The sequence below is a fragment of the Rhineura floridana genome, chromosome 8 (assembly GCF_030035675.1).
Source record: "Rhineura floridana isolate rRhiFlo1 chromosome 8, rRhiFlo1.hap2, whole genome shotgun sequence".
In the NCBI taxonomy this organism is placed as follows: Eukaryota; Metazoa; Chordata; class Lepidosauria; order Squamata; family Rhineuridae; genus Rhineura; species Rhineura floridana.
The window spans coordinates 16,770,814-16,793,837 of NC_084487.1; the positions used below are offsets into that span (position 1 = coordinate 16,770,814).

The window sequence follows — 23,024 nt, forward strand, 5'->3', positions numbered from 1 at the left end:
TGAGTCGGTGAAAGCTTCTGCCACCATACATTGGTTAGACTTCTGCTGTGAGACAGGTTAAGGTGGGAGAGGCAGGCTAACCCAAGGATGAACGTCATGGCTGAACCTGGGTCTTCCTGGTCCCTCTCCCACCACTGGGCCACACTGCCTCTTTTCAGCACTCTCCCGTGAATTTCTTGGAAGAGAAAAGAAGTCTTTCAGATGGCAACTGGGCAGAGAAAGGGGAGCCTCGCCTTCTTTAGCATCAGATGTGAAACCCGCAATTGCTCTTGTACCAGGACATATGTTATTTTGACTAATCAGGGGCCTGTTCCTCCTTGGCATCTTCCCCCTGCCTCCCCTCATCATTCTCTCTCTCTCCCTCTCCCTCTCTTTGACAGCTGTCTCCTCATCATCCCAACAGGTGCTATTAGGCCCTGAACAAAGGCTAAGGCTTTTAAGCCACTGGCTGTTGACAAGTGAAAAGGAAACAACAAATGGCCCGGCACTGCTCTTCTCCCCGGGTCACTCAGCCAACGGTAATCGCTATTATTTTTATTTATTAGTTCTGCAGCACTGTCCTCTAACCTGCCTTCGCCCGCCCACCTCCCCTCCCTTCATTCCGTGACAGCCAGGAGCATTTTAACTTTTAATAAAAGAGGGGAGAGCGGCGCGCACAGCTCCTGAGCAAGCTCTTTCGGTAAAGTGCCTGGCTAATGAATGTTGTCCATTTAGATCTGGATAATTTATGATGTCAGCAAAGTGTGTGGGGGGGGATCGGAACCGAGGCATTAGTTGAGCGGCTGAACGCTGAAAGAAGAAAAGTGGGGAGGAGAGAGAGACAGAAGGAGAAAGGGAGAAAGGAGCAGAAGAGGGGAGAGATCAGGGCATCAGCTCATGGTTTGACAATGAAGATATTCTATCTGCAACCGTCAAACTTCCTACCTTTCCACATAAAGGAATCCTTATGCACTTCAAAGGTCTATGACCAGAGGGCCAAATTCAGCCCAACAAGTCTCTCTATAAGGCCTTTGGGGCTGTCCTCACACCACACCCCTCCCTGGCCACACACACACACCCAACTGGGCCTCCTTTGCACCTTCCTGTAGAGTCGTCGTCGGTCTGGAATGTGCCTTTGAAGTCTGATCATGCTTCTTGCTTGCCTGGCTGGAGGACAGAGGGAGGGCTGTGCGTGAGTGTGTGAAGAAAGTAGCCTACTGTTCAAAGGTGGCATTTCCTTTAATTGCTCCTCCCACTCTTGCCTGTGACCCCACCCACCACTGGCATGTGGCTCCCAGAAGGTGGCTCAGAAGGGAATTTTCCCGTTGGTTGAAAAAGTTTGGTCTATGGGGAGTGTGTTAATCTAGGGTGCACACTTAACAATGCTCAACTTGTGCTGAATGATGCTGTAGATAGAGCTAGATAGATATCGGCAGATATATAAAACAACATGGATCTCTGAAGCAGGATAAATATTTTAAATATGTATATGTTGACATATGTTTAAAACACGCAATCTGTTTTCACCACAGATTTGGGGCTTCCTTGTACTCCCTTCAGCATGCACACATGCACGCACACATGCATGCACACACACTTAAAAACTGCTCAAGGGCTGCATCCCCAGAGAGCTATCCACCATAGCCATGGTATTGGTATGGATGCTGTCACCACAAGGGCAGGGCCAGTTGCATGAGCCTTTCCCACCAGAGCAGCAAACACCATCTCACTAGGGAGGAGAGAAGATCCATGCAATTAATCCCTCCCACATGGCATGGTATTCACACACAAAGGCAGCTGCCTTAAATCGAGACAGACCATTGGTCCATCTAGCTCAGTGTTGTCTACACTGACTTGCAGTATATCTCCACTGGTTTCAGATAGGTATCTTTCCCAACCCTACCTGGAGATGTCAGAATCTGGGACCTTAAGCGTTCACAGCAGATGGCTCTACCACTGAGCTACAGCGATTCAATGCCACAGCCATGTGGAATAGCACCATGAGAAAGCAACGTTGATATGGTTCGATGTCTATATCAGGTGTGGGGAACCTTTGGGCCTCCAGATGTTGCTGAACTACAACGCCTATCAGCCCCAGCAAGTATGGCCAATGGCCAGAGATGATAAGAGTTATTTTTCGGCAACATCCACAGAGAGAAAGGAGGGGGGTTTTTGGGGGGGGGAGAAGAGGAGCTATTTTTTGTCCACATAAAACTAAGAATATACAAAGTCAGACCAATGGTTTATCTATTTCAGAACTGTCTACCCCAAGGGTCAGCCAATATGGTGTCCTCTAGATGTTGTAGCCTACAACTCCCATCATCCCTGGCCATTGGTCATGCTGGTTGGGGCTGATGGGAGTTGCAGTCCAATGACATCTGGAGGACACCTATCCCTGGACTACACTAACTAACAGTGGCACACCAGGGTTTCAGACAGGAGTCTTCCCCACCCCTACCTGGAGACTCCAGAGATGGAACCTGGGACCTTCTGCACATAAAGTAAGTGCTCTGCCACTGAGCGACAGACCCTCCTCTTCAAAGAGGCCAGGCTATCAGGTGTAAACATTTTATACTAGCTTTTCCTAGAATATGCAGAGCCATAAAAATGATATCGACTCTCACCCTACAGAACTCAGGAATTAGACATAGCTGTACTCTCTTGGGAAACACTGAGCTTGTTGACAATGAAATGCAATATAGCTATTGAAATGATGTGGGTTTTGATTTTATTTTTTTTAGTGGATCACAATAAAATTGATTTTAAAATGTGGATGGGTTCTGTGTTGTTGTTGTTGTTGTTGTTTAAAAAGCCAAGAACAGAAGGTTAAAATCATGATCAGGGAACACATACCAGGATGAAATGCTTTCTAGCCTTCTCGAAAATATGACAGAATGTTTTGCCACTGGAAGTGAGAATTAAACCACACACGCCTGATGCTAAACAACTCCACATCCTGATCTCCTCTTGCATAACATATGTGAAAACAAAATCACAATCTTTATTATGCCAGATGCCAGAAGAGATGAACAATTAAAAATAAAAAAACCCACAACATCCTCCATAAATCAGATCTAGTGAAGAGCAAGGTAGTTTCACAGTAAATCAGGATGTATTTTTTTAAAAAAAATAAATTAGATGGTATTTGCATGAAATCATAATGTCAAATTAAGTAGAAATTATTAAAGCAAATGTCAGCTTTGAATTTGCTTGAGCAGAAAAAAATTTTTTGCAAGATTCGCTCCTGAGCTTCTCCACCAAAGTACAGCCTTCCATCTGCTTTGGCAACTTGTTCCATTTGTTTGCACTTGTCACCATTTTGGGGGGGGCTGCGTTATTTCCGGTGTAGATGAGAAGTGAAAATATAGTGAGAGAGAAGAGACCATGAAGAGTTAAGAAGTGGTAAAAGAGGCGCTAGCAGAGGCAATCCCAAAACTTTTGCAACAGGGTATCTCTGAGCAAAGGGTAGAAATCATACATGCATTCTCTGTGTCAGAGATGGGGAATCTCAGGGCCAGGGGCCAAAAGTGGCCCTTGAGGCCTCTTTGTCTGGCCTTTGGAACTCTCTCCAGGCCACAATCCCTCCCTAATCCCCTCCTTCCCAGACAACATCCCTAGTCAGTGTCGCTTTGTAACCTCCTTGAGAGTTTTTGCCTGGTTAGAATGTGTCACTGAACTCTGAAAATACCTCTTGACTGCCTAGATCAGCGTTTCCCAACTAGTGGGCCACCAGATGTTGTTGGACCATAATTCCCATCTTTCCTGACCATTGGCAATGCTGGCTGAGGCTGATGGGAGTTGTGGTCCAGCAACACCTGGTGGCCCACTAGTTGGGAAAGGCTGGCTTAGATGGAGGATAGAGAGGGATGCGAAAGCATGTTTAACAACAAGAGTATTGTACAATGGTAAAACTGACATTTGTTGCTCTGTTCACTTCTGCCTCTGGTCCTGCCCATCACTGGCACTGGGTTTTGTCATGACATAATGGCTACTCCGGAGTGTTTGCCCAATTATTCATCCTTATACCTGCGTCAAGAATCACAGTGCCTAAGTAACTGGTTCAGTCATTCATAACACAACATATGCACGACCCTTAAGGGTGGGGGAGAAACTCAGTTCAGTTTGCATTTTAATGCAAACTTCCTTCATTTGCACATCCCAAAAGAATAGGCAAACTGAAGCACAGTTATCCTTGGAAATTCTCACCGGCCTGAATTTTGTGATGCAGTTCTCCAACCCAAAAAAGTGATACAAAAATGCACACATTGGGGGAGACAAAGTTGCTTGCAGAAATGTGTACATTAGGCAAAACGGCATACAAAAATGTGTATGTTAGGAGAAATGCACGCTAGAATGGTGATGGATTTTCATGAGGAGTCTAAAATAAATTCACAAGCTTGAGGCAGAAATGTGATAAACTGAGCTAAAGACTGGGGGGCATGGGAAACTGAAATGGACAGAGTTGTCCATCCTTAGCAGTTGTCCTAACTCCTGTTTTGTGGGCCCTGGTGCTGTGGAATCTCTTCCAGGGGTCCCCTGATCATGAGCATCAGACTCAGAAGGAGGAACATAATCCAGCTCCTTAGCCAGTGATGCTGTTGCCTCCAACTCAGTTTCCTGGTCACTACTGGATTCCAGGGTCATGACACCTGGGTACGGACAGGAGCATGGGATTGGCTCAGCTGCCCCACTGGTACCATGCCTTGCTGCCAATGCCATGTCCCTCCCCCTCTCCTAGAAGCCCAGTATGCAATGTCACCTGGCCTTGGCTGCCCCACTGGCCACTGTTGGGTACCAGCATCATGACTGATCATGACCAGCATCATGGGACCTTTGAATGAGAACCTCTGAAGAGCGTGCCCCCCTCCATGAGGAATCAACCCCCTCCACACCAGGCTCACTTATTCCCATGCCTGCTGATCAGTGCAGGCAACACACCTAGATGGCATTGTCAGAAAGGAGGAGTTCTAGGCTCCAGGCCAGAGCCCTGCCTCTTTAAGGCTGTTTTCATCACAAGGAAGGGGTGGAGTCTGGGAGGGGTGACCTGGCCCTGTTGGCATGAGTCTTCAGTCTGCTTGTTCGCTTCATTGGAGCAAGTTGCTCAATTTCAATGGGGCTACAACAGTCAGCCTGCCCTGCCTCATCGTCCTCACTGGGCTTCCAGCTGACGTCGGGCCAGGCCACATCATGCAGCAAGAAAGTCCCAGGCTATTGTCTGAAGGCACATAAGGCCAGCTCCCTGCTGAAGCTAAGCAGGGTCAGGTCTGGTCAGTACCTGTATGGGAGACCTCCTGGGAACCATATGTAAGCCGCCTTGGGTTTCTATCATGAAAAAAAAGGTGGGGTATAAATGTAATAAATAAATAAATAAAGACTGAAAGGGTCAATGTGTTTGTTATTTGAAATCTTTGTCAGAAATGCCTACGAGAGAGCAGTCTTAGGCTGGGCACAGGGTTTGCGTCATCAGCAAGGGTGGGATATCTGAAGGGGGGGAAGAGGAGGATTCTGAAATAGGTTTGTGGGTTCTTTTGTGCTGTTGTCTTAAAAATATGTTTCAATCAGTAACTTACAAATAAATAAAAGGTAATGATTGCAACCCAGTAGCATGAATTTCTACCTGGCTACAAATGCCACTAAGGCAGCCACATTCACAAGAAACACTCATTTAAATTGGTTCTTGAAGTCTCTGCATCTTTGCAAGGATGTCATGCTGACCGACCTTACAGACGTATACAAGTGAGCAGCTTCAGCCTTTCAGAATAACAATAATCATAATAACAAATGCCGGTAATAAAAACAGATAGAAAGGAAGGCAATTAACTGACACTATATGTTTTTTAAGATCGCAACGGTTCAAGAGATAATGTGCCTTTACAAGAATATTTGAATTAAATTATTACATTTCTGGTGGCTTATCCACTGAATCCAAACAACAGCAACAAGCAGCTGCTCCTAGCATTTTATGCAAGCCATATCAAGCATACTCACAAGGCTTCTCCCCCCCACCAGCCCCCCAAAAAGATTAACCAAAAATAAGAGAGTCATGTACAAGTTGAAATTGATAAACAGGAGAAATGTACTCAATCAGCCTTTTAAGTTCCATGGAATAATCTGTGCCATGCATTTGGGGCACAGATAATCCCCAGAAATGAAGAAGCCATGCAGCATTGTGAGTAACCTCAAAGCCTGACTCAACAGAAAGGGAAATGTTGCTTCCACATATGTCTACCCAGGCCTTGAGATTATCTTCAGTTTTTGAGAGTACCCTTCTCCAGCTACCCCCATCAAGAGAGAAACAGCTGTAGCTCAGTGGTGGAGCATCTGCTTTGTGTGCCACAGCTAAGAAGTCCCTGCTCCTTATTGAATGCCCACCTAAATTGTCAGTACACTATAAGACAGTAACGGATTTGGTGATAGTGGTGATGAAGTCTCTTGCACTGACTGGCTGAGCTTTTCCAAAATCACAGAGATGGCAGAACGGACTCTGGATGCCACTGCTTGCATCAGCCATAGATCATTGCAATTTCTTCAGGGGACACTCCACAAAAATCTTTAAACAGAACACCATTCCATCTGTTGCCCTCCAGCAGAAGGAAAATCAACATCTGTCAACAGCTTCAGTCTGGGTTCCCCTGGTGCTATCCTCTATTTTTATTTCTTCACATATACATCCAACTTTCCTGTTTCTAAAATAAGTTGAATGAGTCCACTCTACCTCCTCAGGCTTCTACCAGTTCATTCTGCTGCACGTGTAGATGAGGTCTCACAAAAGGAGAATGCAGGAAGCCCATGGGATTGGGAGAGGAGGCGCAGCCCGGCACGAAAGCTGCCCCCACTCACCTGAAGTCTCTTGCTAAACAAAACCAAGAAGAGCTTTGCCCTATGCTTTTCTGGCAACTGACCAGAAATCAAAACAAACAACCCAGCAAAGCTGAGTCTTGCTGAAGAATGGATAAATTTGTCAACACAGGAACATTGTAAGCTGCCTTATACTGAGTCAGATATGGGTCCATCTAGCTCAGTGTTGTCTACTCTGACTGGCAGCAGCTCTGGGTTTCTGGCAAGGAGTCTCTCTCATCCCTACATGGAGATGCCAGGGATTGAACCTGGGACCTTCTGCATGCAAAGCAGATGCTCTTTACGGCCCTTCAGTTTTGGTTTCTCTCTGTTTCTCGTTTTTCCAACCTCAAGTTCAGTTCACCACCTTTCCACATTTATTGGTGATTTTAAAAAAAGGAAGAAAGAAGTTCTTACAGAAATTTGCCAGCATTTTCATGTGCATTTCTCCCAAAGAATACATCTTTTTAAAGTGCTATATTATCAATTATTATTATTACCATTACGTTGTAGTCTCATAGGATCTACGCAACTGATTGATTGACTGATGAAAAAGGGACAAAAATAAATAAAATAAAGGGATTATTTCTTGTCAGGTGTTGCCCAATCCAACCTGGAGCCTCCAGAAATCATGAGCCAAAATACTCAAGTGCCTGTTTGCTTTCAGCTCTTTCCCTTGCAATGAAATCTCAATATTTAAAGAGAAGGTTTCTTGTTTAGTAGAGGAGTTTCTTCTTAATTTTGTTATGTATCATAGCCCATCTTTGGGGAGAAATGTGCCCCACACTCAACACTGTTCTATTTGTTTGAACTCTTAAACAGTAGGTTTCATTTAGGAGACCTTGGGCTGGGGGGCTGAACCAACTTCTCTGAAAGTAAACAGAAACTGGTCTACAGTAATCCTAATTAAACAAACGGGATTCAGGAAAAAAGGAAAAAATCTGTAAAAATATCATAGACTGGATCTTCCAGGTAGACAGTGATCCTGGACATGCATCTTCTGACGTTGGACTGCAGCTTCCCGGATGACATAGGGCGGCAATGAATTTGCATCCCATGATTATGTGGCTCAAAACAACTCTCATCGATCACTGTCTTCCTGCAAGTTTCTTGAAAGGAGTGGCTAGGAACAGGTTGTGCCTCTTCCCTCTAAACTCCAAAACTTCTAATTAAAGCCAATAAATAGAGTGGGCCTTGGAGATCTGTGTTCCTATCCCACTCCTACCACAAGCTGATTGTGAAGCTGTGGCTAGGTGACCAACTCAAAGGAAAATTTATCAGAGCCAGGTTGATAGCACATGCAACCCAAGCAGCATGTGGGGGGCAGCTATAATGTCCCTCTGAAGCAGCAGCAGGTGGTCTGAGCGATACACCCCAGGATCCCCTTCAGTGTTGCCAAAAAATTGCTTGCCCCAGTACCATTCTCCAATCACCCAAAGCTGTGTCCAGTTCAAGAGGAGCAAGCCCTACATAGGATACTGCATTAAACCAGATAAATCTGTTTATCCTGGGGTGCAGAACCTCCAGCCCAATTTGGCCTGTCAGGCCTCCCCATTTGGCCCATGATGCTGTTTTGGACAAACAACGATGACTTGCCCTGCACTTGATGTCAAATATGAGGCTTTTTAGTTGAGAGAAAAGGCGAGTAAGAGATGATATGATGGAAGTTCAGGACAGATGAAAGAAAGCACTTCTTCACACAGTGCATAGTTAAGCTATGGAACTGGCTTCCAGAGGAGGCAGTGATGGCCATCAACTTGGATTGCTTTAAAAGAGGATTAGGCACATTCATGGAGGATAAGGGTATCTACTAGCCACGATGGCTGTGCTCTGCCTCCACAGCTGGAGGCAGTATGCTTCTGAATGCCAGTGGCTGGAAACCACAGTGGGGGAGAGGGCTGTTGCTTTCAGGTCCTGACAGGCATCTCATTGGCTACTGTGAGAACAGGATGCTGGGCTAGATGGGCCACTGGCCTGATCCAGCAGGACTCCTCTTGTGTTCTTATGTACTACTGTTCTTAATGAGAAGCCACACAAAAGCATTCTAAGAATCATACATTGCTTGCAAGTGTTTTAAAGCTACTGGAGGGAGCCAGTCATTCAATGGAGAACTCACGGAACTGGTGAGATCTGCATTCAGGACTCTCTTTCAAAAATGGGGATGCAAACGCACAAGTGGTGGAGTGAGGATTTGAGGCCAGGATTGCTCCATTTTGTGAGCAGCCTTCATCAAATTGCTGTGAGCAGAATTGACCAGGGGGGAGGGAGACACAGCCCACTTCAGCATCTCCCCACTTTAATTCTGCTTGCACCCCAGCCCAACAGCAGTAGCTACTTTCCACTGGGAAACCTGGGTTGACCTACAAGTCCCAAGATGTCCTGGCAGGAAGTGATGTTCTGCATGCCATTCCTTCCTAGGCAGGTAGCCATCAGAACCCTCCAGTTCCCTTTGGGGGGCCCTATAAGCTACTATCCCACCCCCCTTCACCAAGGTGAGAGTGTTTGCTTAGTCATTGGCCATGCTTGCCGACCGGGACTTATTTTGGCATATAAGTGGTATATCAATTAATTGCACTAGTTTGGGGAAGCCTATGGCCATAGTACCCTGAACATGCCCGATCTTATCTGATCTCGGAAGCTAAGCAGGGTCAGGCTTGGTTAGTACTTGAATGGGAGACCCCCTGGGAATACCAGATGCCATAAGTTTAGAGGAAGGCAATGGTAAACCACCTCTGAATATCTTTTACCATGAAAACCCGATGAATATATCCAAAAAAGTTTCAGAGGGTCTCCATAAGTTGTAATTGACTTGAAGGCATATAACAACAAAGTGTGGGGAAAGCAGCTAGAGGGTAGGTCCACACCATACATGACTTCCCCCAAAGAATTTTGGGAGCTTTGGTTTTTCCCTCACAGAGCTAGAAATTCCCAAGACCTATAGTTCCCATGTCACCTGGGAGTAAGCCCCATTGAACTCACAGGCCCGGCTCCATGCCCTACTGGGGGGCATTTTCATGCCTGAAATGTCTCCTGGACCTGGGGATGCCTCTTGCTTTTTCTGGATGGAGCGCTGTGTGTAGGTTGATTAAGAATGGCCGCCGCCGGGATCACATCACTCCAGTGTTAGAAGACCTACACTGGTTACCAGTTGTCTACCGAGCCCAATTCAAGGTGTTGGTGTTAACCTTTAAAGCCCTACACGGTTTCGGTCCAGTTTATCTAAAGGAGCGCCTCCAGCATCACCAAATGTGCCGCCTTACAAGATCAGCCTCACAAGACCTTCTCTCGGTCCCATCAGTGAAAACAACCAGGCTGGTGCAGACTAGAGAGAGGGCATTCTCGATTGTGGCCCCCACCCTCTGGAACTCTCTCCCATATGATCTTCGCCATGCCCCCTCCTTGGTAGGCTTTCGCCAAGGATTAAAAACGTGGCTATTTCAGCGGGCATACAGAATCCCTAGCAAATTTTAGTATATAACGTACAGATGTGGGTGGGTTGATTAGTTGAAGACTGTATTTATATGTCGTATTTATATTGTATTTATATGATGTATTTTATTTTAATTTATGTGCGCCGCCTAGAGTGGCCGTTCACTCGGCCAGATAGGCAGCATAAAAATAAATTTTTATTATTATTATTATTAGGTATAGAAACCTCAGACTTTTCTGTGGCTGGAATGTAGCATACCTAAACAAAGATGGGAGTTACATCTATTGCTCCACCCACTTTGGCTTCTGGCCCTGCGTCTCGCACTCCCATAGTAGAGGATTGTGTTACACATTAGGATAGTGGTAAATGAAGCGCAGGATCCCTTCATGATAGTCACAGCCACACCCCCTTCTAAGATTATACAACCTTCTAAAATTATAGAATAATCTGGCCAGGCTTCACTACTGCTTACTGCTTCTCTGTCACTTTCACTATGTGACTCTCCTTCCCCAGTGCCAGAGATTTTGCCTGAATTACTGAATTCAGTGTTTACATGTTTATCTTCTGCTGCTACCAAACTGCATGATGATGTAGATGGGATGTTATCAATAGGATTCACTGTTTCTTCTTCTGCAGTTATAGAATTCTCACTATGAACAACTTGTCTTGGCTTTTTGAAGTAGGAACTAATAAAGGCTTGCTTGCAATTGACACTCATTGGGACTCAGGGGGTAAAACGCTCCCATTTCATGTTGATTGGCTCGTAGAATGTTGGAGACTTAGGGACCCTACTGGGACCCTCCAAGACCCTGGATGACTACACCTCTGGTGTTACATAGGAATATAGGAACATAGGAAGCTGTTTTATACTGAGTCAGACCATAGGTCAATCTAGCTCAATACTGTCTACACTGGCTGGCAGCGGGTCTCCTGGGTTTCCGGCAGGAGTCTCTCCCAGCCGTACTTGGAGTTGTTGGGGATTGAACCTGGGACATTCTGCATGCAAAGCAGGTGCTCTGCCCCTGAGCTACAGCCCTTTCCCCAAATGTCCTGCACAACATTACCATTAAGGATCACCATCCGCAACACCATGTCTCTACTAGTCAATTTAATGTATCTTCTAATTCTTTTTTTTGGGGGGGGGAGAGACTCCAATGGAGTTTCTTCCCCCCTCCTGCTGCAATGCTTATTAGAAGTTCTATAGTCTTTCATCGTGACCAGTCCATTGCCAAGTGACTGGTCTTTCTTTTCTCAGACAATATGTTTTTCTACCTTCTCCAGCTCTCCCTGCTGCCCCCTTCCAATCATTTTCATTTATAAGGAAGGCAGGCAACAGGGTGAGGTGGAAAGAAAAGAAAGCCTTTTTGCTGTGACATCACGACAAAATGTTTCCACTTTGGTTTATAGCAGGATCTATGCAGATTGCTTTTGAGAAGTTCCCCTCGTAAATAACAACAGAGCAGCACTGAATGATCAAGGTTGTAACTCAGGCAAAAGGTGCTATAGCTGTTTATATTATATGACCCCGGTGCAGCATTCTTAATTGAATTGCAACCATTCATTTAATCAGCTGGTTGGCAATATTTTCACTACCAGGATGGCAAAAAGATTGCTCCTGTCCAGTCCCCACCCCTTGTAAGCCAAACTGCTACAGATATGTACACAGAGATGAGTTGTTAGTAAACTACTATTAAACAGTCAAAAATGAAACAAACACAACGACTAACAATAAAATCAGATCCTGGAGAGGGCAATGCATCTCTATTATGATGTATCAGATGTCTTGTGCACTTGCAAATCCACCACCTTGTCCTCAACTGCTGAAGCAGAATGGCCAGGGAAGCAATTGTCAGAAGGATGAAAGAGATGGGAAACTTGTCTAATGGACTTTTACAATCAGGACCTGTAACAAAATATTGCAGTATAACCTGACTCTGGCCACATCCACACCACACATTTAAAGCACTATGATACCACTTTAAACAATCATGGCTTCCCCCAAAGAATCCTGGGAAGTGTAGTTTCTTAAGGGTGTTGTTAGGAAACCACTATTCCCCTTGCAGAGTTACATTAGTGTAGTGGCAAATTCAGAAGTGCAAGGTCCCATCATGATAGTCATACCATACTCCCTCACTTACTTGATTGCTCTCTGTCATCATCTCCACACTCCTCAGTTCTTCCTGCACATGCCTTCTCCCACAACAACAAACATCCCTAGGAGCCAATCAGCATGAAAGAGGAATGTGTCAGCTGCTGAGAAGAGTCTTCTCGGTGGTTGACCCACCTCCTTTCACCCTCATTGGCTACAATCATCAGGAAAGGACAAGGAATCATATTGGAATTCTCAGTGGTTAACACACTCCCCTTTCCTGCTGGTTAGCTTGTAGGATGCTGGTGACATACAGACCCGGCTGGGACCCTGCTCCCAAAAAAGGAAAGGGGTCTAAGACCCTCTGAGAACCCAAACAAATACACCCCTGCAGAGCTACAATTTCCAGAGTTGCCTGGGAGAGGGACTGATTGTTAAACTACTCTGGGGCACAAAGCATGCTCGGTTCTCACTAGGTTGTTTTTTGGAATGTTTGCCATCTTAGAAATTTTGAGTGTATTCATTTGTACTTCTGCAAACCTTGGGATTCTCATAAGCACACTGATAGCCCCTTCTTGTTTCTCAGAGCCCCTATTCTGGCTCCAATCCTATTGGCACGGGGGCACTGAGTTCAGTATTATAGAGAGACAAATTGGAGAATCAGTGACCTTTTCACCTGAGAGAGAGACTTCCAATTTATCATCTGCTCTAAGAACGACAACAATTTATCATCGGCAGTCAGTGGGGATGGTGGAGGAATTTGATTCAGTTCGCATTTAAAGGTGAATCTTTCATGTTTGCATTTTCCAAAACAATATGAGAACCACAACACAGCCATCCTTTGAAATTCACACACACCTGAATTTTGTAATGCAGTTTTTCAACCAATGTTTACAAAAATGCACATATTAGGGGAAAGTATGCATAAAAGTGAATATGTGAGTGAAATAACATACAAAATGCATTACATTCAGATACATTGATTGCAAAAAGGTGCACATTAATGAAAACTGCATATAAAAATTCTTTAATTTGGAGAAATTCGCACTAAAATGCTGAATTTTCATAAGCTTTTTTTTAAAAAAAACAACACATCACAAATTGCTGTAGAAATGTGGAGAACTGAATTTAAGTTTGGAAAAATGAGAGCCTGAGGGAACCAGAACTGGGTGTTCTTTCCATATCTAGCAGTCAGTAGACTGATCCTCACCCTGTCCCTTTGTTGTTGTTATCTGCCTTCAAGTCGATTATGACTTATGGCAACCCTATGAATCAGTGACCTCCAATAGCATCTGTTATAAATCAACCTGTTCAGATCTTGTAAGTTCAGGTCTGTGGTTTCCTTTATGGAATTAATCCACCTCTTGTTTGGCCTTCCTCTTTTTCTACTCCCTTCTTTTCTCCCCAGCATTATTGTCTTTTCTAGTGAATCATATCTTCTCATTATGTGTCCAAATATGATAAACTCAGTTTCATCATTTTAGCTTCTAGTGATAGTTCTAGTTTAGTTTGTTCTAACACCCAATTATTTGTCTTGTTCTCAGTCCATGGTATGCGCAAAGCTCTCCTCCAACACCACATTTCAAATGAGTTGATTTTTCTCTTATCTGCTTTTTCCACTGTCCAACTTTCACATCCATACATAGAGATCGGGAATACCATGGTCTGCATGATCCTGACTTTAGTGTTCAGTGATACATCTTTGCATTTGAGGACCTTTTCTTGTTCTCTCATAGCTGCCCTCCCCAGTCCTAGCCTTCTTCTGATTTCGTGACTATTGTCTCCATGTTGGTTAATGACTGTGCCAAGGCATTGATAATCTTTGACAAGTTCAGTGTCCTCATTGTCAATTTCAAATCCTACCCCTGCCCCACACATATTGGGAAATGTCCAGTTCATAAATGGTGATATATCACAACCATAGAACCTTGAAGTCTTATCTTGCATATTTCCTCCCCTACAGGTCTCTTTGGGTCATGTCTCACAATCTGTAGAAAAATACTTGGGTTTGCTACCAAGTGTTTGCTTGAAAGTGAGCCCTGTCCAATTCCTGCTCTCTAACAGGGGTGTAGTTGTCCAGGGACATGGGGGGGGTCGTAGACCCATTACTTTTAGGGGAGTAGGGTTTGAGCCAATCAGCATAAAAAGGGAATGTGTTAGCCACTGAGAAGAGTCCTTGTCCTTTCACGCTGATTGGAGCCAATCAGTGTGAAAAGAGGTGAGCCAGCCACTGAGAAGACTGGTTCCTAGGGAGGTCTGTTGCAGCAGAGTGTGGACATGACTACAACAGGGAGAGCAAGGGAGAAGACGGAAAGTGGAAAAGGGGGTGTGACTGTGAGGAGGTGTGGCATGACTATCATGAAGGGACCCTGCATGTCTGAATTTGCCACTACACTATTGCTCTCTAACAAATGTGCCAGCATGATACATGTGTATTCATATATCCGTTTGTCACATTCACGCTTTGCAGTGCACCCCTGAAAAAGTCTTCAATGTATACCTGAAAGCATAATCACTCTTTGTCATTTCTCCCATCACTCTAGGGGATTTGTTGCAGAGTTATATCACAAAGTTCTCCTGTTGTTGTTTTTAGCCATTCTCCATCACTTCATGGGAAAAGAAACTGCATCCACAAATTATGAAAAGATAGGGGAAATTTTGGTGAAATTCTCATGGATGCGGTGCAGGGTTCTTTGTTGTGTTTTCCTTATTTTTGAGGTGCCTGAAGGATGTCTGTGAGCATTTTTTCTTGAATTCCACACATGATCTATCCAGTGGTCTATACTCTGTAGCCTTCCCAGGTGCCTATGCTTCCTGTAAACCCGATAACATCCTTGCTGGTACACACAGGAAGAAGGAGAGGATACCTTTCACGTGCCTGACAACTGTTCATTGTTATTTTTTAATAAGTGAAATGTTTGTATTTTAAGAAATCAGAACTCAGAGGTTTTCCCTTAAAAATAAAATCAGTGACTGCACTGATCTGAAGCCTTCAGTAGCCAGCCTTCTTGGCTTCTTGTTCTTCAGTTAAAGTCCTGGGGGAAAACTCCTCCTCTGGAGCTTTTTCAGATCAGGAAGTGTGGGGAGATGGGGAAGCTGCAGAGTGCGGGAGAATGGGGGGAGAGGAAACCCACCCACAGACATCCTGCAATGATAAGGTAAGCTCAAAACCTTGCACCCACGAAATTCCCAGGCAATTCTAAAGCACCCTGTGAATGAGACAGAAAAATGAAAGCCTCTTTAAAGGGGGAAGAAAACTTGTTCAGAAATTGGAAGGCAGGTTTTTCGCACAGCACTAATTGGTTCTGCGAATTGATCTTCAGGCTTGCATACACTTTTTGTGTATGTGTAGAAGGCTCTAGGAAAAAGTCCTCTGTGAAGCAATATTCGGAGGATCCTGCCAAAGTGAATCATATGTAGGAATTTTGAGGGAATTAGCCAAAATGCTGAAGAGTGAAGTTTTGTACATTTCTGGAGTTATCCCTGAACTTCACATAAAGAAATATTGGAGGAGGAAAGTCCTGCTGAGGCTACCATTTGTTCAGCTACAACATCCATCAGCCCTGGCTGAAATAGCCAATAGTCAGGGATGATGGAGTTGGAAACCAAAATATCTGGAGGGCACCAAGTTGGGGAAGGCTGATGTATACTAGGAATGGATAAGTCTGTCCATTTTGGTTTCTCTAAGTTTCTCATTTTTCCAATCTAAAGTTCTCCACATTTCTTCATGCAATTATTTTTTAAATGCTTCTCACAAAAATTCATCAGCATTTTTTATGCACATTTCTTCTCACATACACAATTTGCAAGCAAGTTTCCCTAATACAATGCACGGTTGTACGTTCTTTTCACTAATATTTGCATTTTGGGATTTCTTAAAGTTAGCAGCGTTTCAGTTCACATGTTGATTTGGAGACCACAAAATGAAGGCGTTGCCCACTGAAGTGCAAACTATACCAAAGTTTTCCACCATCCCTAATATAGCCAATTAAAAACCAATAGCTTTATTGTTTAATTAAACTGTATGAATAAAACCCCACACATCTGACATCTTTGCCACATTTGGGAATGTCACACACCTCTGGTCCTGCAAAAAGAAAGACATAACTTGGGGGCTGGTCCTGAGAGACAGCCTCCACCGAAAGCATAAATTAGAAGCCATTCACTGCTCCTTTCGACAGAAGCCTTTCACTACCCTGAGGTCTGAGAAAGAGGAAGCGCTAAAACAATGGCTTTAGTCTGGGAGAGAACAATTTCTGTTTTTCAAGCGAGCCCTCCATCTCACCCTTGCCGCTTCCACCATACCCCGGGACATCAGGACGCTTTCCCTTATCGTGAGCTGTAACTTTTCATATCACGCCCAGCTCTCTTTTCGGACCATCACCTCCTCTTCAATACCTCCACAGTGTAAGAGAAAGGCTACACTTAGCCTCTTTCCTCCCCCCTTCTCCCCACCCACCACCTATTTTCTCATATTTGTGTAGCTGTTAGACATTTTGCAAAGGAGGGGAGTACCAGCCAGCCTCTCACAACAAAAGAGCTACTGTCACTCCGCCAGTCCCAGACATGGTGGAAATCAGCCCACAGGAAAAGGCCTGGCTCCAGTGTTAGGCCCCGGCCGAGCACAGTCAACGCATTCAACTCAAATTGGCAACAGGTCTCAGTGTTCCTGGCTTTGAGCTGTGAACAAGGGTCGGGATTGAATAACCAATTATACAACCGCTGACTGAGTTTATCCAAGGTTTGCAAACTGCTATAATAGCCCAGTATTCAACAGGCTGTTTTATCCTTTTCCAGATATAGTGTCATATCTCCCCTTGTGCTCTATTTACATGTCATTTTATTACATACATCCATTAAAAAAGGTTAATACAATGTCACAGTCGGTGCCTAAATGATGCTATTCAGCATCCATACCCCAGGCTGGTGCACTTTGTACAGACACCTCTTTCTCTCTTTCTTACACAAACACACACACACACACACATGCGCTACATGCACATATTGCACACATTTTTCTCCTGTAGCGACATAGAGTCTGTTGCTAGCGAGAAATGTAACACACTATATGAACTCCTCCAGCTATAAAATGAAAATTCGGGAGGCTAAAAAAGAAATTATCAACTCAAACTCACAAACATGCGTAGGTAGACAGATCACAAAGGCCAGATGTTGAACAGGGTTTTTTTTACAAAAAGCCTTCCATTCTGAATACAGGCTTATTGGGAAAGGCAGGTAGGATTCAGTTTTGGTACTGGAGACCAATCGTCAAAAATCTGGTGTCGACCATTCCAGCCCTCGAGGGGCATTTTAAAAACTCAGTTACATGATACTTGCCAAAGTGGAGAATTGTTTAGTTTCTATTTTTTTTTTTAATACCTGCCAAGTGGTGGGTGCTGCAGTGACCAAGATCATGGCAGATGTGGAGGGCAGTTTAACTCTACACAGACAAACCGTGGTCCCAATGAAAAGTGCCCCTCTCCCTGAAGCTCTTATTCCTCCCTCACCAATCTTGCTTTGTACTCTCCTTGAGTGATATTGCTTGGCTTGGATGCGTCCTTGAACCCTGACAATTAGGGCCAGCACCAGACGTGCTGGGGCCCTTGGGCACCCACACACACATACGCGTGCACACCCCATCTACCTACCTTTCCCTTGGTGAATGCTGGTCGCACTGCAGGAGCAAGCCTGCCATCATCCAAGATGGCGGCTGTGGTTTCTCTAAGGAGTCAATGCCTCCACCACCATCTCGGTTGATGGCACGCAAGCGTGCTACGTGCACACATCCCTACCATCAATCAAGATGGCAGCACGGGTCGGGAGCCAACACTGCCACAGATCGTGGAAGGGAGCACTACCCACCCATCCTAAGGAGGGGCCCTTCAGGGGCCTCTTGGGACCCAGGGGCCCTCAGCCAGGTCCTGACCTGGCCACCCTCTGGCGCTGGCCCTGCTGACAATGCCTCTTGCTTGTCTGGATGGAGGACGCAAAGGGATATGTAAGCGTCTGTGGAAGCCAGCCTACTGTACAAAGGTAAGTTTTACATTTGTTGTTCTGCCCATTCTTCCTTCTGGCCCCACCCACCAGTGGCATGTGGCCCCTGGAAGGTTGACCAGATGGGAATGTGGCCCTCATACTGAAAAAAGGAGGTTCTCCACCCCTGGCATACATGCCTATTTAGACATAAGCCCCAGAGAGTTCAGGCGGGCATAGAACTGAAGCTTTAATCTGGCAATGTTCACCCAAGAGTTTAGACCACAGTCAAAACTGTTAGTGGTGGTACTAGCCCTGCTACTACAAGTAGAATCAGTTAGTTGTTGTCATCCTTGTATTTATATTATAATTTACATTTTTGTCAATGTGCCCCTCTTCTTGCCCTATTTTTGCAGTACCAGGCAGGCGGTAAAATGAGGTGTCCCATGAATGGCGTGCTGCCCATACTTGGCTAGTGGGCTGTATTAAACTCATTTTGTTTACGTGCATTCATCTTGTGGATAAAAATCCCCTCCTCCCACAGTAGGTACAAAGGTAACATGGGAAAGTCCAGGTGATCTACTCACATTGGTGGTGATGGGGGATGATGAGGGAAGTATCATGCAATGCCTGCCGGCAAGTGATCCACACCACTCATTACATGACATTGCATGAACAGGACATTCACACTCCCCTTCCAGGCATAGGGAGGATGTGTTCCAATTAACATGTGAACTGGCCCTTAATGACATCACCCTGGGATTGGACCTCCCTGACTTCTTCAGGAGATGAGACCGGAGGTTCTTGAGTCAGAAGGGGAACTGCAGACAGGGCCAGCCCTAGAAGTGAGTCAGGAAGACTTGCTGCAGGTCAGTGGTGGGTGGGGCCAGAGGCAAGAGTGAGCCCATTGTACCAGCATCCTCTGGCCAGAAGATGTTGCATTGCTATAACTCAGAGGACCCCATCACAGCAGCCCCAGTACAAGAGTGCTGTGTTGACGTAAAGGACTGTTGGAGCAGGTTAAGCACCTTTAACTGAAGAGGCAACTGTCAATAAAGGCAGAGTTTAAAATTGAGACAGACCTGCCACTCCTTCATAAAGCTCAGTCTAAGGCTGACTGTTGCTGAAGCAACATCTGAGCTTGGTTGTGTTAGAGCACTCCCTGAGTCCTGCACAAGGCCTGGCCTGGCGTTCTAACACATAGAACTGGAATGGTGAGCATTCTTCACCAGTCTGCTTCTTTAAGACAGGCGCACCTGAAGTTCGGCAAAGAGGGTGCCTGTCTAATCTCAGTTGGAAAGGCGTTCCATAGGGTTGGGCCCACTACACTGAATGCATGGCTTCTAGTCATTATGAGATGTGCATCTGAGCTATGGGGGCCACCAGCAGAGACTCCCATATCAGGCCAAAATCTGGCACATTCTCTCAACGTATTGCTGCGAATTCAAGGAGTTAAGAGGTGTGATTTGGCAAAAGACATAACATTTATTATGATTGCTGCTGCTGTTGTTACTGGCCCTGCACCCTAAGGTCCCAGGGCAGGTTTCACCAATTTAAAATATAATATTAAAAAGAGTTGAGAACAAATTAGAATTAAAATAATAGAGTAGGTCCTAAAAGAACCATGACAAAACCGAGGTACTGTTTGTGGGAGACATGGGAAGGTTGGGGGATGTTGACCTGGTGCTCAATGGGGTACAATTGCCCCTGAAAGACCAGGTCCGCAGCCTGGGGGTCATTCTTGATTCCTAGCTGTCCATGGAGGCTCAGGTCTCGGCTGTGAGCCGGGCAGCGCTGTATCAACTCCATCTGATACGGAGGCTGCGCCCCTACCTTCCCAATCATCTGCTCCCACGGTGGTACATGCCCTGGTCTCCTCTCGCCTAGACTACTGTAATGCGCTCTATATGGGGTTACCCTTGAAAACGGTCCGGAAGCTGCAACTGGTACAGAATGCGGCGGCTTGCCTGATTAAAGGCAGCCGCCGGCGAGATCACATCACTCCAGTGCTAAAGGAGTTGCACTGGTTACCGGTTGTTTTCTGGGCACAATTCAAGGTGTTGGTTCTGACCTTTAAAACCCTACATGGTTTCGGCCCAGTCTATCTGAAGGAGCGCCTCCAGCATCAGCAGCGATGCTGCTCAACAAGATCAGCCTCAAAAGGCCTTCTCTCTATCCCACCAGTTAAAACAGCTAGACTGGTGAGGACTAGGGAGAGGGCTTTTTCAATTGTGGCCCCTACTTTGTGGAATTCCCTCCCAAATGATCTCTGCCATGCCCCCTCTATGATGAGCTTCTGCCAGGCCTTGAAGACCTGGCTCTTCAGGCAGGCTTTTGGGGTGGGTTAGGTTTTATTATTATTGTGAGATGTTTAATATTTTAATGTATTTGTATGTTTTTATTTTGTACGTCACCCAGAGTGGTTGGACAATCAGCCAGATGGGCGACTAATAAATTTAACAAATAAATAAATAAATAAAATATAAATCTTAAGGCCAGGGTAAAGACATGCATCTCATAAAACCTACATAGAGAAGGTTCCAGATGCACCACTGTGGGGAGGGCATTCCACAACTTAGGGATTGCCAAAGAGAATGCCCTTTCCTGGGCTGCTGCCCTCCTGAATGTCTGATGGTGGTGGAACTACTCCTTACTGTGCACAATTAGTGTATTTTGCACACACACACATATAACGGCTAGAAAAGCATTTGTGCAATAAAAAAACTCTCTCTTTTTTGGTTCCTTATTTTGTTTTCATTTGTCACCATTTTTAAAATTTTTAGTATGGCTAGGGGTTTCAAAAGCTGGAAGTGGCCTAGCCTCTCTGGACCTCTGGGAGGGCCTGAAGGCAGCAGGGATATCCTTTTTCCAGACGTGCTAAGACGACACTGAAGCAATCTCAAATTAGAAAGTGTGCAGCTGACAAAAAAAGTTGCAGAACTTGGTTTGGGACACCAGAATCTGCTTTCAGATTTGCCAGTTTTGTCTTTGTCCACACACAAATAAATAAATCTCAAGCTGTGAGATCTGGAAAGGTTTGATGTTCATTTTCAACTCTGTGCAACTGTTGGAAGAATGAAACCTACATGTTGGTCTAATTGTGCTGCCGTGATTCTCTCCAATCAACATGGCAAATGTTTATACGACAGATACATAACGCTCCGTATTCATTTCCCCCCCATCCCTCCTTAGATCATTAAGCTCCCTTGTTCTTTCCATACAAACAAAACACAAGCTAATAACTGTGCATCCCCTTTGGCTAGGGGAGGAAATTAATGAGTATCTTAACTATGTGAAGAAGCTGACATTCCAACTACAATTTTGGCAGCAGGCAAGTCCCATTTACCTTCTGTCATAGCCCAGTCAGACTACAAAGGGGGAATGGCAGAAAAATAATGAGGAGAGAAAGTAGAAAGAACATGAGAAATATTTGAGATTTTCACTCTGATGCGCAAAGGACACTAAGCCACAATGTAACACTAGAACTCATGGACATCCAGCTGACTGCTGGAAGATTCAGGAGAAGGCAACAGAAAGGACTTCTTCACACAGTGCATCGTTCAACTAATCTTTTTTAAAAAAGATGTTTTTAAAGATGTTTTGTTTTAATATGTTTTCAAGGATGCTTTGTTGTAATACATTTTAAAGTCTGATTTTATGTTGTTTTAGAGTGTTTTTAGTGCTTTTGTTTGCCTCCCTGGGCTCTTACTAAGAGGAAGGGCAGGATATAAATCAATCAAACAAACAAACAATGGAATTTGCTCCGACAAGAGGCAGTGATGGTCACCAACTTGGATGGCCATTGTGAGAACACGATGATGAGCCACTGGCTTGATCCAGCATAGCAAGCTGCATAGTCCCAAGGAGCTCAGTTGCCCACCATCTGGCAGTTGCGGACAAGGAAGGGGCTGGCTTGTGCAGCTGTGGCAAGCTGAGCAGGCCCTAGCCAGCTGGGGAGGACTAGCCTCAGAGGAAGGCAATGGTAAACCCCCTCTGAATACCGCTTAGCATGAAAACTCTATTCATAGGGTAGCCATAAGTCGGGATCGAATTGAAAGCAGTCCATATGGATTTTTCATACAAATGAATCCATGAAAATGACTGCCACTCTTTCTGTAAGCCCCCAACCCAGGTTTAGGGATTTGCCCCAACCATGTAGCTCAAGAGCTCTGCAACAGTTTCCAGACTGGAACTCAGCAGGATGGAATCTGGTTGGATTCCAGTGGAAGGCTGCAGAATTTTGGGGGAGAAAGCAACTCATGGGATTGGGGAAGGGCAGAGTTTGCCAAGATTTTTGTAGCAGGATATTGTTTGATTTGGTTAATGTAATTATTGAGCATAATCTTTAGCCAGATTCAGTGCAGATATTGAGGGAAATGAGGCTTAGGGCAGGGGTGATTAGCTTGTGGCCCTGCAGGTGATGCTGGACTCCAGTATTGGACAGTCAGAATGGTGTAATGGTTAAAGCGTCAGAATAGGTCCTGGGAAAGCAGAGTTCAAATCCCCCTTCGGCCATGAAGCTCCCTGGGTGACCTTGGGTCTCTCAACCTAACCTACCTCACAAGGTTGTTGTGAGGATAAAATGGGGAAGAGGAGAACCTTTATATGCCACCTTGAGCTCCTTGGAGGAAAGGTGGGATATATGCATGTAATAATAATAATAACTCCCACCAGCACCAGTCAGCTGTAGTTCAACAACCTGGGACCAGTATTACC

General features: G+C 45.1%; 1 protein-coding gene and 1 pseudogene across 15 annotated transcripts in view; one reads left to right on the forward strand and one right to left on the reverse strand.

Annotated features, from left to right (window-relative positions):
• SOX5 (SRY-box transcription factor 5) overlaps nucleotides 1-23,024 on the reverse strand; it is a 1,141,232-nt gene that overhangs the window by 308,121 nt on the left and 810,087 nt on the right. The gene's annotated exons all lie outside the window — the stretch shown is intronic.
• On the forward strand, nucleotides 9,404-9,522 carry LOC133363428 (5S ribosomal RNA; annotated as a pseudogene).